We start from the raw sequence: 5,957 nt of genomic DNA on the forward strand, positions 1-5,957 counted from the left end.
GTCCGCGGCATGTGGGATCTTCCCGGACCGGGGCACGAACCCGTGTCCCCTGCATCGGCAGGCAGACTCTCAACCACTGCGCCACCAGGGGAGCCCCTGATGACAGTACCTTTTAAATTAAAAAGATATTGGGCCAGTTGTGTGTGTAATGTTACTTTACAGTCTGACTCCCCTGTTCTATTTTTTTTTTCTTCTCAGTCTTTCTCTTCCCTTCCCAAGAAACCTAGAAATAAAATATGAAGACATATCCAATATGTGAAAAGCACAACAGAATTCTTTGTTTAATGTACACAGTAAAAAGTAAATATATAAATGTAGGTGGCATCAGGGCTGTAGCTTGCTGGATTTTGTGTTAACAGTGTGCATAAGTTGATTTTGTATAAGCTATTTAGAGTAAGACAGGAGGGGGCAACTTCACAGAGCTGAGGAACCAGGCCAGGTCCCTTCCCCAGCCTTGGTAGGTCATTCAGGACAGCATGTCAGTATAGTTAGAGAAATACTGGCCTAAGTTTTCCTTATTTAAGTGTCATCAGCATTGACCAAATGGTTTGGAAAGAGGCATGCTTTAATGTCACGATAATTTTGGATTGTAAACCAAGAAATTATGTATTTACTTTCATCTAACTTCATAATAGTAATTTTTGCCTGAAAAGATGACGACATATTTAGAAAAGTCCTAATTACTGATTGGGACTGATAACATTTAAAAATAATTTGACACCCAATGACTTTATACCCAACTCTACATAAAAATATAAGAGATCTAACTTCAGATGTTCACAAAATGACTCAAGTTTTTAAAATATTTTTAGGGCATTTAATATCTGTTGTGTGTGAAGTGTCTTAAACTGGAACATAAAAAATGTAACGATCAAACTGCTATTCACAGTAAAAGGCAGCACTTCAATTTTGGATCTAAATTTTAGTTGACTTATATAAGAAAAATTAAAAGTGGTATTTTTTATTTTGTTATAAACCAAGGCGAAAGTTATTCAGCTATTTCTTAAATATCAGTGCGCCTGGGGGTACCGTTTCTTCCCTCAAACTGAATATAATTCATGTATGCACCTTACACATCTAAACAATTTTTGTTGACTTTTCAGATTTTTGGTGCTGATACACTAAATCACATTCAGCATGTGTTTTGACATTTAAAACACTTCCCTCAATTCTGTAAATTAAAAGAATGGTTATTTTACAGGTCCAGGGATTGTGAAATAAGTGTTGCTTTTTTCTTTTTAAATAATGAGAATAACTACTCTTGGTTTTACATTGTGAATTTTTTTGTATTATCTGGCAAAGTAATATGCCTATAGAACTTCACACAGATTTGTCAAGTGTGTATTGTACTGCTTAACATGCAAAATTAAAGTCATTCCTATGGGTAAACACACTAATATCCTCAGGCTATATCTTAACATGGATAGAATTTAAGTATCTAGATGGCAGGACATCCCTTTCAAGATAAGGACTATAACGTGATAGCTTTGTAGAGCTGTATAAAATGCCAAAAGAAGGGATAAAGATTGGTTATGTAACTGTTTCATGCAGTATGCTATTGTTTCAATTCTGCCTTGTATAGATTATGGCAACATAACTTTGGGAAGCAATAATTTTACTATATTTTATTTTCAGATAGCTTTTAAAAATCACCATTGTAAATGCAGCAATGCTCCTTTAATGTTCAGAATTTTCATTAAAATCAGAAAGTTGGCATTGACACTTGGTTTTTTTAATGGTGTTTAAGGACTTATGGATGTGTATTTTTTTATTTGTAATCATAGAGGCTGTCCCAGACTGTTAAAATTCAGCAAAGACAGTAGGAAAATAAGTGATATATGGGAAATTAAAGAAAAATTGAGGTAGAATCTTTATATTCCTGACTTATTTGATTAAAGTTTATCACTGTTCTTTCAAAACAAAAAGCCCGTGCAACGCAACTAAGAGTAGCCCCCGCTCACCACAACTAGAGAAAGCCCGTGTGCAGCAACGAAGACCCAACGCATTTTTTTTAAAGCGAAGAACATGCAGATGGCAAGTTTCTGTTATATCATTTTCCACAAAAAAAGGAAAGAAAATATCGAAAGAGAGGAAATGGCACATGAAGGGTTAAATTTTTAGGATGCATATACATAATTATCATCACCATGTAGTAAACCAGGAATGGGGTTAGTGGAAGGCAGGGAGGGAAGTGAAAGGAAACTTCGGGTGTTATATGGATAAGGAGAAAGGGACAAATTATGTTTAAATTTAGAACATCCACTAATGCTCTCCAAGTTGTCTGACAGCTGGAATGTGCTTTTGCTTCAATCATTCCTCAACTTGCTTTTTTTGTTTTGTTTTTAACATTAAAAGCTAATTCTGTGAAGCTTTTTAATTTGCCATTCTGGTGTGCAGAATCCACCTGAAGGACACGAGAGAAAAGCCAAAGCTCTAAGGAAGCCTTTCTAGCCAAGACTAGAGAAATGTTCTGAGCCTCTTGTCCAGACATACAGTAGGGTCCAGAGCGGGGGGCTTCCTCCAGGCCACCACTCTCAGGCTTTCCTCCAGGTGTGCTCCCAGGAGTGACAGAGACTGTTATATCCTCTCCTTGTATGGTTTCAGGACAGAATATTACCATGAGACACACTGACTTGCCCAGGAGGGAAACTCAAATTGGTGTAGAAGCCTGAAGGCCCCTCTGAGTCTCTTGGACCATCTGTGGGGCTGGACGGGGCAGAAAAGAATAAAGATGGCAAATGAGCGGAAGCTGGGCAGGAAGCAGAGGCGGGGCCACGGGGGAACTTCCAGTTATTGGGATCTCTCTCTCTCTCTCTCTCTGGGTTGTTTATGGTCCCTCATCACAAAACACAGATGGGAGGCCCGCCACCAGGAGTTCTCTTTAGATTTCTGGCAGGAATCTTAGGTGAGTCTTTCTTCTAGAAGTCCTTCCACAGTAAGATGTTTTCTCTTCAAAACGCTGATCATACTCACTGTAAAATGTTGTCTTATTAAGAAATAAATTTTATAAAGAGGAGGCTGGTTTAAATAAAAATGAAAATCAAGTAGATACTCATTTTATGTTTTTTTTTAACATCTTTATTGGAGGTTAATTGCTTTACAGTGTTGTGTTAGTTTCTGCTTTATAACAGAGTGAATCAGCTATACATATACACATGTTCCCATATCACCTCCCTCTTGCGTGTGTCTCTCTCCCCCCCACCCTCCCTTATCCCACCCCTCTAGGTGGTCACAAAGCTCCGAGCTGATCTCCCTGTGCTGTGTGGCTGCTTCCCACTAGCTATCTATTTTACATTTGGTAGTATATATAAGTCCATGCCACTCTCTCACTTAGTCCCAGTTTACCCTTCCCCCTCCCCATGTCCTCAAGTCCATTCTCTACATCTGCGTCTTTATTCCTGTCCTGCCCCTTTTTCTATCTTTGTTTCCCCTATCCTGTCCCCCACTCCCAAATCTGACTATATTCACACAGATTCTGTTTATCTATGCATTTCCATTATGGCTAACAAATAAAAAAAAGCACATTTCCCGCTGAAAATCACATTTAACAAATCCCTTTGGGGGACAGAAAGAAGTGCACACCATTGTAAAAGATTAGTTTGTAGGAGACAGAAGTCAGCCCCCAATCACTCCTTGGAGTTAAGCTCTAGTTAAAACGAGGTGGGTGCCACAGGCCACATTTATAATGATGGAAGTTTCTCGATCTCTGACTGTGGGCCTGAACCTCTATGAGACCATAATCGGTCTCAAAAACATGCAAAATGAACCCACCAAAAGTTTAAATAAGCATGCTTCTCTTCTGAATGCCTCAGACCCCTTGAGCCGGCTCACAGATTTGGGGGAGGAGCAATGAGCAACGAACACAGGGGCACCTCAGTGCATTTTTCTATTTGGTTAAGATTGATTCCTCCTGAAAAACAAATGTGATCGATCTTGAAGATCAATGCTGAACAGTACAACACAATGTATTAAAGAATGTATTGAAACAAAACTGCTAATTAAAAAGGCCAATTTTTCTGCAGATGGGCTCTCCCTGCACGTGTTCGTTTTCCACTACATGCTATTTCTTCTGCTCTAAACACACCAGGCTCACCTAGTTAAGGAAGCCCCTCGGTCCTTGTGCATGTGGCAGTGGTGAAACCTAGCTGGAGGAAGTGTGTGAATCAGTACAAGCTGCATCAGGAGTATATTTTGGCCAAAACTGATGCTGATCAATGCACAACTCTAGGTCCTACTGAAGGCACCATTTCTTATATCTCCGGGGTATGAAACACTACCTTGGAACTTACAAAGAATGTTCCTCTTTCTTGCTCTAGCCTTTGGAAAGCCTCTTCTAGTCAAACACTATGTTCCATGCTCTACTGAGTACATGTATGTCTCATCAAATCAGGCGAGTTCTGCATGGGTAAGGAGAGAAGGACCAGTCAGTAGGAGGCCTACTGGGGCTGTTACATTTAGCAGGCCTATTTCCTTCCTCTATCTGTGCTGACAAACAAATGTTCGCTTTCAGTCTGGCACTGTCCCCGGTCCTTGATCATTCAGGCTTAGACTAAGCAGCCCCAGATTCCAACGCTGGCAGGTTCCAACACACACGAGGTAAGACAGCTTCCCTTGGTTTTTCCTGGGTGGTCACTCAGTGGGCAGGATCCTCTAACAGCACACGCTGGGCCATCACGCCCCCCCCCCCAACAGTCCTGGCTCCCAGCCCAGCAGAGGGGGCTGGGCTGGGTCAATATCATGACAGGTCTAAGGGAGCCACACTGGTGTTGTGCATACTGTCCTCCCTCAATATCTGCAGGGGTTTGGATCCAGGAGTACTCACGGATACCAAAATCCACAGATGCTCAAGTTCCTTATATAGAATGGTGCAGTGCGATGAATACAGTCAGCTGTCGGTATACTGAGGGTGCAAAACCCATGGATTCAGAGGGCCGACTGTACTTGGCATGGGGGAATATCTGGGGACTCAGGAAGGCAGGTCCACAGTGGCTTTCAAAACTTTGAGCCTGCTTCAGAGGTCTTGTCTTGAACAGCTTTTCTCTGCGGATTGTGAACCCCTGCTGCGGGAAGGGAGGTGGTTATAAAGAAAGCAAGAACTGCCTGAGAACTAGGGTCTCTGGATCAGAAGGGGCAATAAGATGGGCCTTGTGAGTAGCCCCATGAGCTTGCATGGCTGCGAAGGAACTGGCCAGGCTTGGAGTCAGTCAGGATAAGAAATCACAGTCATCATCACCACCTCCAGCTTGCCCCACCATCACTGCCCATTTGTCGAGAACTTTCTAAAGTGTGTTATCCTACCTGACCCGCAGCACAGAGCTGTGGAGTTGGTTGAGAGACTCTGTGACCCCTAATGCACAGAGATGAGGAAACACAGTGTGTGTGTGTGTGTGTGTGTGTGTGTGTGTATGGGTACTTAGTAACCTGCCTGAGGCCAGTGACTCACACAGCGGGCCCAGGTCTGAGCACACAGATCTCCAAACTGCATTTTCTTTGGAAAATGCACCTCTAACACAGAACTAAACCATTTATTGTTTCTGTCCGTCCCTCCCTCTCTCCTACCTGCCTTGGAAGGTATTAAAAGGTGAAAGTGAGCCATCATTGGCAACTGGGTTCTGCTTGTCAATCAGGCAAGCCGAAAATCACTACATGCTTCTTTCATTTATGTCTGTCACTATGCAGGATGCTCCAGTTTCCTCTCCAACCTTACTTCAGCGGCTTAATGCCACTCTTGCCAAAATGCTCCATTCCTTTCCCTTTATCTCTTGATAAAGGAGGAGGCCCTCCTTTCATACGACCATTTGCTTGCTGCCCTATTTATACCATTCTAATAACTGAGCCCTCTTTTTTTTTTTTTTAAAAAAAAAAAAAACACCTTTTCAGGGCTTCCCTGGTGGCGCAGTGGTTGAGAGTCCACCTGCTGATGCAGGGGACACGGGTTCCTGCCCCAGTCTGGGAAG

General features: G+C 42.2%; 1 protein-coding gene and 1 pseudogene across 1 annotated transcript in view; one reads left to right on the forward strand and one right to left on the reverse strand.

Moving 5' to 3' along the window:
- The window catches only part of LOC103068807 (protein FAM3C-like), a 7,168-nt pseudogene extending 3,315 nt beyond the window's left edge, over positions 1 to 3,853 (forward strand).
- IGFBP7 (insulin like growth factor binding protein 7) overlaps positions 1 to 5,957 on the reverse strand; it is an 83,585-nt gene that overhangs the window by 37,303 nt on the left and 40,325 nt on the right. The gene's annotated exons all lie outside the window — the stretch shown is intronic.

The sequence above is a fragment of the Lipotes vexillifer genome, unplaced genomic scaffold (assembly GCF_000442215.2).
Source record: "Lipotes vexillifer unplaced genomic scaffold, Lipotes_vexillifer_v1.1 scaffold409, whole genome shotgun sequence".
Lineage (NCBI taxonomy): Eukaryota > Metazoa > Chordata > Mammalia > Artiodactyla > Lipotidae > Lipotes > Lipotes vexillifer.